Below are 11,491 nucleotides of genomic sequence, written 5' to 3' on the forward strand. Positions count from 1 at the left end.
GTAATAGGTCGTCCACATACTGGACCAGACATTCGGGGCGAGAGAATTTTGACAAACCATTAGCCAGCTGTCGGTGGAAAATGGAGAGGGAGTTGTGGAATCCTTGTGGAAGGCATGACCACGGGTACTGCTGATTTTTAAAAATGAAGGCAAATTTGTATTGGCACGCCTTTGCCAATGGAATTGACCAGAATCCATTACTGATGTCCAAAACCGTAAAGTATTGTGAGTTGAGTCCCTGTTTGAGCATGGTCTCGGGACTTGTGGCTACCGTGGGGGCTGCTGCGGGGGTGACTTTGTTGAGTTCCCGGTAATCGATGGTCAGTCACCATGATCCATCGGGCATTCTCACTGTCCAAATCGGGGCATTATTAGTGGAGGCTACTGATCTGAGTACGCCCTGCTCTAATAAGCTGTCAATAACTTTTGCGATTTCTCCCTCTGCCTCTTGGGGAAATCCGTATTGCTTTTGGGGTCTAGGGTCTGGTCCTGTGATTTGAACGGAACCAGTCATCCGGCCACAGTCGTGTTTGTGGGCCGCAAATGCTGTCCTGTGCTTCTGCAGAACTGCCCTAACCTGCTTGTCCGTGCTAATCGTGGTCGGGTCAAACCAAAATTCGCCTACTGCGCTAATTTTGTTTGCATATTCTCCTATGGTGAGCGTTGCGGGGGCTCTTGCGGATTTTGCCATTTTCCAAACACATTGCTTGACTGGATCAAAGGACAGGTTGTGGGAATTCATAAAATCGATTCCTAAAATGTGTTCTGCTGTGTGGGGCAGGTCGACTAAAACTATGGGGTGCTTGGTGGTGATATTGCCGATTTGAATGGGTACAGGGGCTGTGATGTGTCCCTGCTGTGAGTGGCCTGTAAAGCCGCTGAGGGTGATGGTGGCTGTAGTGGGCCACGTGTCCTTTTAAAACATGGTGGAGGATTGTGGTGCGGAACCTCCTGTGTCCCAGAGAAACCCGATGGGCTGTCCCTGTATCTTTGCTGCAACTACTGGCCGGCCGCACCTATCCCAAAGGGTGTCGCAGACCCAACTAGGGGTGCCCGAACACCGTCAGTCCATTCCGTTCAGGTCCGTCTGATCTGAACGGGTGCTCACACTATGTGTGGGCTCTGTCCTATTCTTATTCAGAGTGCCTGCCTGCTGGGCTCTCTATGGCTTTTGTGGGGCATTGCATTCTCTTGCAAAGTGTCCTAAATGGCCACAGTTGTAACACTCCTGTGGCTTTTGTGGGGGGCTGTTCCTGCCTTCGTTCACCCATGCGGGGTTCTGGTGCGTTTTCACCGCTTGGATGTCTGCTTCTGCCTGCTGTTCCTCGGGTTTCCTAACTGCGGGTTTGTTTTGTACAGACTGCTCCCAGGTGCGGGACAATCTTTTTACGACCCTTTTCTCATTATGAGCCTCCTCTGAGGGATCATAATTGGCACAAGCTTTTTGTCCTGTTTCTGTGGCATGGGAGATAAGGGTGCGGGTCCATTTGGCCATGTTGTCTGGGGACAAAGAGGCGTGGTCTAAGTCTCCGAAAACTGAGACGAAATGGATCCACAAGCATCCAGCAAACGCTGTGGGGTGCTCGGTTTTCTTTTGCCTGCACTTATTGAGGCCTTCTACGGGGTCACCCCTGTTATACCCGATCGCGTCTAGGATCACGGTATGCATCTCTGCAAGGGTGCCTCCTCCTACATTCTGTGGGTCGGGAAGGGCTGCTACGACCGAAGGGTCTAAACTCAAAACTGTGAGCTTTACTTGCTCTCGCTCATCCAGGCCGTACATGGTAGCCTGCTGTTTTACTCTGGCAAAGAAGTGGTGGGGGTCTGAGGTGGGGGGGAACGGTTTGATTTTATCGCATGCGTCCCGTAATTGGGTCACTGTTAAGGGGGTGGTGTACAGGAATTCCGTGTTGTCCGATGTGGCTGTGCGGTGGGTGCTGACTGGGTTCATTGGAGCCTGAACTATCTGCTCTGTGGGGGGTTGGGGTGCTTTTCTCTTCTGGGGCTTTCCCAGCGCACATGTTCCTTGAACATATCTCTGCGCTGTCTCACTCAATTCTTCCCAATCAGGGCCGTCTTCCTCATCCAGCTGTGATCCAAAGGTTTCCTGGAATCCTTTTTGAACTGAAAGCAGAGATTGCAGTTCTGCAATCTGCTTCCGGCACTTTGCGGGGTCTAATGAGCTTTGTCTTTGCTCTGTGGTGGCAGCATGGAGTGCTCTTAACGATGCCTTCAGGTCACTACACTGCCTCTGCAATGCCTCTCGGTTGCCTCTCGTACCAGGACTGCACGTTGCATGTCCTGATAGGCCTTTTCGTACTGGGATTGGAAGCTGCTTAGGTGTGCCAGACAAGACTGGTGTGTCAACTTGGCATCATCCACCTCTCCGTCTTTTGCTGCTGACCTCCTTCTTAATTCTAGGTTCTCTTTCTCTACCTCACTGACATCAACCTTGCTCATTCGATGTATGCCTTCTATCTCTTTTCGGAGCATCCTAACGACCTCCTCTGTGCCTCGCAATTGTGCCAAACAGGACACGATTGCCATCGGCTTGCGAGCTTTTCCTAAGCTCTTCTTGTGAATCTTGCTCAGGTTCTCCCACCAAGTATGTCCTATACTCCCGGGACCTGTTTCCTCATTTTCACAGAATTCGCTCCAAAGGGGCCATCCTTTCCCTTTGAGGTACTTTCTGATTTCCTCTTCCCAAATGGGACACTGTCCTACTCTACTGCTGGTCGCTGCGACCACGAATTCTTCGGGGTTCATGAGGCGTTGCATTGCCTGCATTGCTATCTTTCTTATCTGAATGCTTCTCTTGAAATTTGGAACAAGGGGTATTAAGGCGGTGCTGTAATTACGGGTACGGCTTTCGCTATTTTCCGGAATACAAACTCCCGACAGTTTTGTCACAACAAAAATCTATCAGTTTACCTTATAACCCTGTTAGTTACGCATGCATTAACACACTTCCGATTTATGAGGATTGATCAGAACTGCTTGAACACTTGTGGTTTTTCTGTTCCCAATTGGATTTCTAATTCAAATTTTGGGTTCTCCCGGAATGGTTAAGCCACTTCTAGATCGGGTCCCGTCAGGATGCCGCCAGTAATATGTTGCTAACATTTGGTTGGTTCAATTGGCTCTGTTTTATAACCTTTGCTCTAGAGTCGCCAGGTATCTTTATGATACCGCCACGAGGTTCAAGTTCAAGTAATGATCAACAACTCAACACACCAATTAGTAAGATTCAAATCAATACACATTTATTATACACAGTAAATCGCTACTCATGCATAAACTCTACTTTCTAGGCTATTTCTATAACTAACAGGCCTATATTTAGTTTCGGACTGGCCCACCATATCAGGGGAACAAATGGCCTTTCGTTCAGGTTCTGAGCCTGCGGGATTCAAAAGCTGGTATGGACTGGTAGCTAGGAGCGCCTATCTCGTAGCTAGCGTTGACTTGCGACTTACTTTCTTGGAGGCCGCCGGACAGTTCACTCTCAGGGGTTGCTTCGCGTTGCTGAGTGGCCCTGTCAAGAAGAACGATTTGAACTTGGGGGCCTTACTTTATAGACCCCAGGGGCTTCCCGCCCTTCGGGGCGGACCCCGTACCTGATTTCAAGTGATTGGACTTTGTTCCAATCGCTTGGTTCGATTTCTCCAATACTGGAGCTGTTCCCTGATCGTTGGGCGGTCTTTAAGTGTCCGTTAACCTCTTTTGTGTTGGCTCCTGCTGCCGTCGAGGAGTCTGGCTTAGCCCTGTTTACCTCAAAATGTTTCGATTGTTCCCGAGGATCGCTCATTACTATGTAGATGGCTGCTACATTACGATGCAGATGGCTGCTTGTATCGATGCTGTCTGGGTTTCTGCAAGTCTAATACACAGTAATCTTGCACCTGCTAGTTTTTGCCTGTGTTGGCTGAATTTCCCTTCAGCCTTTGCGGTTCTCCATTTTAAGTCAGGAAGTGGCCAACTCAGGTGGCTACAACACTCAGGTAGCTGGAGTGACTCAATGAAAGGATTTTACGGTAAGTATAAAAATATCAAAGTTTACTCATTCAGGCATAAAGAGCCAGCAGAGCTTAGCAAAGGCAAGGATGTTGATAAAAGCAAATTACTGCGATTGCTGTAATCTGAAATAAAAACAGAAAACACTGGACAATCTCAACAGGACTGACAGCATCTGTGGAGAGAAAAGGGAGCAAACATTTCGAGTCTGGATGATTCTTTGTCAAAGGATGTTGAGTCTTAGAGTAGGAGAAAAGTTGGGCTGCAGAATTTTGGATTATCTAAAATTTGTGCAAGGTAGACATGGTGAGGACAACGAGGACAGCATGGTCGAAGTCAATTCTCAAAATACTGAAAATGTGAATTGGGATTTCAGGAGTGGGGGGGGGGGTCATGTTCTGGAAGTGCAAGAATGCCTTGCTGACAATCCAGATAGTAACATAGAAAGTAAGCATAATGCTGAAAAACATTTTGCAGTCCTCTTAACTGCATTTGGCCTGGGAGGGCAGTCAGGGAAGTCGATGGAGTCAGAACCAAAGCCACGTAACTGCTGACAGAAGCTGAAAATAATAGCTTTAGTCTTGTTGAAGGAGATTTTGACCCATCCAGCGCTCAATCCCAGAATGGCCAAGAAAGTGATTTTCTTCATGTTCGCGGACATTTTCCAGTCTTTTCCATGCAGATTTTTGAAAAAATCTAAAAGAAACAATGCAAGATTTGTGGCAAAATTGTCGAAAGTAGATGAATATGTGTCTTTGAAAGACAAATAGAATTACTTCAACAAGCCTTAAGTGATTTTCAAGCCGGCATAATGATTAATTAATTAACACTAAAAGCACAGCATGCCACCGTGCTCAGAGTCCCAGACCCATTATTATAATATAAACAGATCAGCGTGATGTCAGAGAGTTAAGGTATCATGGGAAGTGAGTTAAAATAACATGGTTTAAAATCACAGCTTGGATACATGGCCCGAAGTGCAGGAAACAAGAACATGGTCACCCCATAAAACTGTTTGTTAAATATGACATGGCCCCCGGCCCACCCCCTCCCCCCATACCACTTTCATTGAATCTAGCCATCTAGTATATCAGTGTATTTGAAGGCTGAGTGCTTGATGGTTTCATGGTAGAAACTACTTTATATTCATAAAATGTCACTCCTTAGTCTTTTCAAAATGAACACAGGAAGTATATTTCTCTCTCTTGTCAAACTATTTTCAAATTTCCCTTGAATTGTTCCGCATTTGCTTTGAAATCCAAATGGTTTGAAGGTGTGGGCGGGATTTTCTCTCCTTCCTCCCCCTTCCCCCGCACACGTGTGCTGCGGTGGCAGAGATGGCCCGCTATTGGACAGCAGCAGTATCTACCAGTCCCACCAGTCAATCCCACCCGATTGACAGACCCAGCTGTCAATCGGGTTTCCTGCTGTTTGTATCCTCCACGGCGGAGCGCCAGCATTGACAGGACCAGAAGATCCCATCAGCATGAATGGCCAGAAAATCCCGCCCTGAAAGTCTGGAGTCACCTTTGAACAATAGACATGGGATAGACAAAAGCTGCTAAGTGGTACTGAATTTGAACAAAGAAACCTCTTGGGCCAAAACATGCAGTTGTTGTTAAGGGATACGTGTGTGTGCGCAGCATGATCTCTCAAAAACTACCAAAATACTTTTTGCAAGATGTGGAGTTTATATTTTTATAGTCATCCTGTGACATCTATAAGTATTTAACTGGCAAATTGCCCAATAGTGAGAGACAACACCAAGATCTGGATTCTCCATTCCTGAGACTAAGGGCTGGATTCTCCGACTCTGCAGCTATGTCCGGAAGATGCGTCTAGTCTTATGACCAAAAATTCGACGCCACCCCTGCACCGATGCTCCGCCCAGTGGGGGGCTAGTAGCCACACCACATAAAGCCCCCGGCTTTACCTGCCGATACGGACGCAGAATAGTCGGGTCCGTGGTTGCGTATGCACACAGCGGCAGCCTACGGCGGCCGTACCGTATGACATGTCGGCGGCCGTGCTTGCACCCATCCTGACAAAAACTGCCCATCCACTAACCCACCTTGGCACCCCCCACCAGTCCCCCAGCCCCCGCCGAAGCCCTCCCCCCCCTGCCAGCTGGGCGGCTCCCCCCCCCACAACTGTGCGGTGCTGGACACAGTCCACGGGTTGTTACGCCAGGTTTACTAAAATTGAGAGGACATGCGACCGATGCCGTCGGGAAGTCGGCCCATCGGGGCGGAGGATCGGGGGAGGGCTTGTGACAGAGCCTACTACCAACAGGCAATCCTGGATTTGGTGATGTGTAATGAGGCAGACTTGATTAGGGAACTTATGGTGAAGCAACCCTTAGGGAGCAGTGACCACAATATGATAGAATTTACCCTGCAGTTTGAGAGGGAGAAGCTACAATCAGATGTAACGGTATTACAATTAAATAAGGGTAACTACAAAGACATGAGGGAGGTGCTGGGTAGGGTTGATTAGAAAAGGGTACTAGCAGGGAAGACAGTGGAACAGCAAGGTTTTGGGGGGTTATTCGGGATGCACAACAGAAATTCATTCCAAGGAGGAGGAAACATGTTAAGGGGAGGACAAGGCATCCATGGCTGACGAGGGAAGTCAAGGGATGCATAAAAGCTAAAGAAAAAGCATACTAAGTGGTGAGGATTAGTGGGATGCCAGAAGACTGGGAAGCCTTTAAAAACAAGTAGAAGACAACTAAAAAAACAATAAGGGGGAGAAGATGAAATATCAGTGCAAACTAGCTGGTAATATCAAAAGATCGGAAGAGTTTTTTTCAATATATAAAAGGTAAGAGAGAGGCAAAAATAGACATTGGATCACTGGAAAATGTGGCTGGAGAAGTAATAATAGGAAACAAAGAAATGGCACAGGAACTGAATAGTTACTTTGCATCAGTCTTCACGGTGGAAGACACCAGTGGGATGCCAGAGAGAATCAGGGGGCAGAGGTGAGTGCAGTGACCGTCACTAAAGAGAAGGTTCTGGGGAAACTGAAAGGTCTGAAGGTGGATAACTCACCTGGACCGGATGGACTACACCCCAGGTTTCTAAAATAAATAGCTGAGGAGATTGTGGAGGCATTGGTGGGGATCTTTCAGGAATCACTGGAGGCAGGGAGGGTCCCAGAGGACTGGAAAGCGGCTAATGTAACACCACTGCTTAAGAAGGCAAGGAGGCAGAAGTCGGGAAATTATAGGCCGATTAGCCTGACTTCGGTCATTGGTAAGAATTTTGAATTTATTATTAAAGATGAAATTGCAGAGTGCTTGGAAGTGCATGATAAAATAGGACTGAGTCAGCACGGCTTCGTCGAGGGTAGGTCATGTCTGAAAAATCTGTTAGAGTTCTTTGAGGGATTAACAAGGAAGTCAGACAAAGGAGAACCAGTGGACATGGTTTACTTAGATTTCCAGAAGGCCTTTGACAAGGTGCCGCATAGAAGACTGTTAAATAAGTTAAGAGCCCATGGTGTTAAGGGTAAGATCCTGGCATGGATAGAGGATTCGCTGACTGGCAGAAGGCAGAGAGTTGGGATAAAGGGGTCTTTTTCAGGATGGCAGCCGGTTACTAGTGGTGTGCCTCAGGGGTCTGTGCTGGGGCCACTACTTTTCACAATATACATTAATGATCTGGAAGGAGGAACTGAAGGCACTGTTGCTAAGTTTGCAGATGATACAAAGATCTGTAGAGGGACAGGTAGTATTGAGGGAACAAGCGGGCTGCAGAAGGACTTGGACAGGCTAGGAGAGTGGGCAATGCAGTGGAAGATGGAATACAATGTGGAAAAGTGTGAGGTTATGCACTTTGGAAGGAGAACTGGAGGCATGGACTATTTTCTAAATGGGGAAATGCTCAGGAAATCAGAAGCACAAAGAGACTTGGGAGTCCTTGTTCACAATTCTCTGAATGTTACCGTGCAGGTTCAGTCGACAGTTTGGAATGCAATGTTAGCATTCATGTCGAGAGGGCTAGAATACAAGACCAGGGATGTACGTCTGAGGCTTTATAAGGCTCTGGTCAGGCCCCATTTGGAATATTGTGAGCAGTTTTGGCCCCCGTATCAAAGGAAGGATGTGCTGTCCTTGGAATGAGGAGGTTCACAAGAATGATCCCTGGAATAAAGAGCTTGTTGTGTGAGGAATGGTTGAGGACTCTGTCTCTGCAGTCGTTGGAGTTTAGAAGGATGAGGGGAGATCTTATTGAAACTTACAGTATACTGCGAGGCCTGGATAGAGTGGATGTGGCGAGGATGTTTCCAACTGTAGGAAAAACTAGAGGACACAATCTCAGACTAAAGGGACGATCCTTTAAAACAGAGATGAGGAGGAATTTCTTCAGCCAGAGGGTGGTGAATCTGTTGAACTCTTTGCCACAAAAGGCTGTGGAGGTCAAATCACTGAATGTCTTTAAGACAGAGATAAATAGGTTCTTGATTAATAAGGGGATCAGGGATTATGGGGAGAAGTCGGGCGAATGGGGATGAGTAAAATATCAACTATGATTGAATGATGGAGCTGACTTGATGGGCCGAGTGGCCTAATTCTGCTCCTGTGTTATGGTCTTACAGGCCCCAGCTGCATTCCCTTTGGGCAAGGTGGTGCCCTGGTACTCCTGGTGCCACCTAGGCACCATACCAGTGCCAGCCTGGCACACTGGGAGTGCCACCTGGATGCCAGCTAGGTGCTGCCAGGGTGCTCGGGGGGCACTGCCAGCATGCCAGGTTGGCACTGCCAAGGTGCCAAGCTCACATTTCTTTGCACGCGTGCGATTGGGCCGTGCGGGCCTTGCGTGGGTATTGGGGAGAGTGCGCTGTGGGGGATGGGGGTGGGGGGGGGGCGACCCTTCCATAGTGAGTTTGGGCTGGGAGGGTCGGGGGCCTCGGAGAGCAGGGGTGCTACTGTACAAAACGGGGCTATGTGGGGCCTCGGCTGCACATTCCCCTCTGAAGCCCCTCATACAATGCGAGTCGCCATGTGTTTCTCGGCACTGCGGGACTAGCTGTCTCACTCTAGTATACAGATTTGCCAAAAGGTGATCCCACTCACAATGGGCAAGATTTACATCGCAGCGTCTCCCGAGATCGCGTTGGATCTTGCGAGGCGTTGCAAGCCGGGTAGACACTGGAAGTGTGGTCTCCCGGTTATTATCTGCCACGCTTCGCCGCGGCGAGCTGCTGTTCGGGTGCAGCATCGCCGTTGGATCATGCCCTTTGTTCCCAATTATATGAATCGCACCCAAAGGGTTGAATGGACATCTCCAGTTTCTATGTTACAAACTCATTTTTAAAAAATTTACCATCGGCTGCGCACTTTTGTAATTGTATCAATTTTTTTGACTGTCACTTGTTCCAGTCTCCAAGGGGACACTGGAGCAATCTCAATGGCATTGATGATTTTGCTTTTCCCATCTGACAATAATGGCAATAAGTACAAGTCAGATGCTGGGGTCAAGAGAGTGGAACAAGACATCAAAGTTCCATCAGAAACCTGATCAATGGAACGTTAATGAAAATGCAGGGAGCATAGCTTATAGATGCTGTTATATCACTTTATCAAATGTATTTTCAGGACATCAGCACCGTGCAAAAACATTATCCTGCATTTGAAAAAAAGACAGCTGAAACCCTTGTTCTTCTCCCAGTCTCAAGGCATTGCATGGTGCAATGATCTATTATACTGCTCAAGGCAATACATCTCCTAGATAGAGATTTTCAAGTAATTTTTCAGTTAACAGACACTCTATTAATGGCAATACTCATTTGCAGAAACATTTGTTCAAGCACTGACTTGCTCCCCATGCATTCTAGTGGAAATAATTAACTGTTTAACAATGAGGTTGTTGTTTTATAAGAACAAACTTCAGACAGCTCAATGTCAAGTGTTGTGGGTGTGGCCCATGTCTGCGGGGGTGATAAAGTCCATGGGTGGGGGTTGTGGGGGACCTTAAATTCAACTTTGAAATTAGGGCACCCTGTAAAAACACCCTGATCTCTGGGGAGCCGGTCTTGCCGGTGCCTTTAGTGCCCCACTCCAAAATGAATTCTATAGGCGCAATTCTCCGGCCTCATTGCGTTCTCGCTCGAGCGAAACGACGCATGTGAATAGTGGGAGAGGCAGAAAATGAGAACCGCACCAGGCGCCAAAATGTTTGCGATGTAACCTTCCCACTCCCGTAGGAAAAGTCAGGGTCTCGGTCCTAATTAAGGAGAGCCACTCCTTATCCAATGGCCTCCCATCATTGAGCAGCCTCCACGGCATGGGGCTGGTTTAGCACAGTGGGCTAAGACAGCTGCCTTGTAATGCAGAACAAAACCAGCCGCGCGGCTTCAATTCCCGTTCCAGCCTCCCTGAACAGGTGCCGGAATGTGGCGACTAGGGGCTTTTCACAGTAACTTCACTGAAGCCTACTTGTGACAATAAGTGATTATTATTATTATAAGTGCTCACGCTGGCACCGATTAGTACTCCTTTTGAAAAATGTGAACCTGGCGGAATAGCCGATGAGGTGGGTAGCCATCTTTGCTCACAGGCAAAGAGCCCCGGGGCACTGGACTTGTCACTGGGGGTGGGGGATCCTCATCTGGGGGGGGTGGGGGGTCCCTCCGCAGGAGTGGGTTGCCATGGGACCCTCCGCAGGAGTGGCGTGCCATGGGGGGAGGCGCTGGGGGGCCAACCGTGGGGCAACCGCTCATGTCATCACCATGCCAACCCCTGAATCATGTGTACCCATTCCGGGGGCAACCCTTGTCCATGCTTGTCTGCCTCAGTAGCCACCATAACCCCCACTGACTGCCGAGGCCAAGGCCATGCGCCTGAGGCTAATGCTAGTAGGGAATTAGCAATCTGGTTAAGTGAGCACTGCACACATCCCAAGTGGATTCCTGTGGGTGGACGGGCCATGTGGCATGTGGGAGTCATTGCCTAGCATCCCAATCAGACTGCGATGCCTGGACATTTCAGGAGGCTACACCACACACGCAGCAGCCAACATAAATAAATAATAAGAAATAATCTTTATTATTGTCACATGTAGACTTACATTAACATTGCAATGAATTTACTGTGAAAATCCCGTAGTCGCCACCCTCCGGCACCCGAACACCCAGGGGATGGGACACAGCTAGGGGACAGTGTCACAGAGAGGGTGCCCAGCATTCAGGGTCTGGGGTCTGGTGAGGGGGTCCCGCAGCGGCCAGGTGTATGTGGGCAGAGCCTTCCGATTGGGGGAGGGGGGGATCGATGGGCGAATGGAGGGTCCCGGAGTATGAGCCACAACTGTATACCAGTCTAACACCCTCTCCCAGTGCATTGCAGATGTTAAATGCTAAGTGTAGCGCACAATGACTTACGCGAGACAAGAAGTGATGAAGTCGATCTAGGCTTTATTAAGCGAGACTTGTCCTCAGCAGCTCAGCAACAGAATAAGGCTGCGGGGAGAAGCTC

The sequence above is a fragment of the Scyliorhinus torazame genome, chromosome 1, assembly GCF_047496885.1.
Source record: "Scyliorhinus torazame isolate Kashiwa2021f chromosome 1, sScyTor2.1, whole genome shotgun sequence".
In the NCBI taxonomy this organism is placed as follows: domain Eukaryota; kingdom Metazoa; phylum Chordata; class Chondrichthyes; order Carcharhiniformes; family Scyliorhinidae; genus Scyliorhinus; species Scyliorhinus torazame.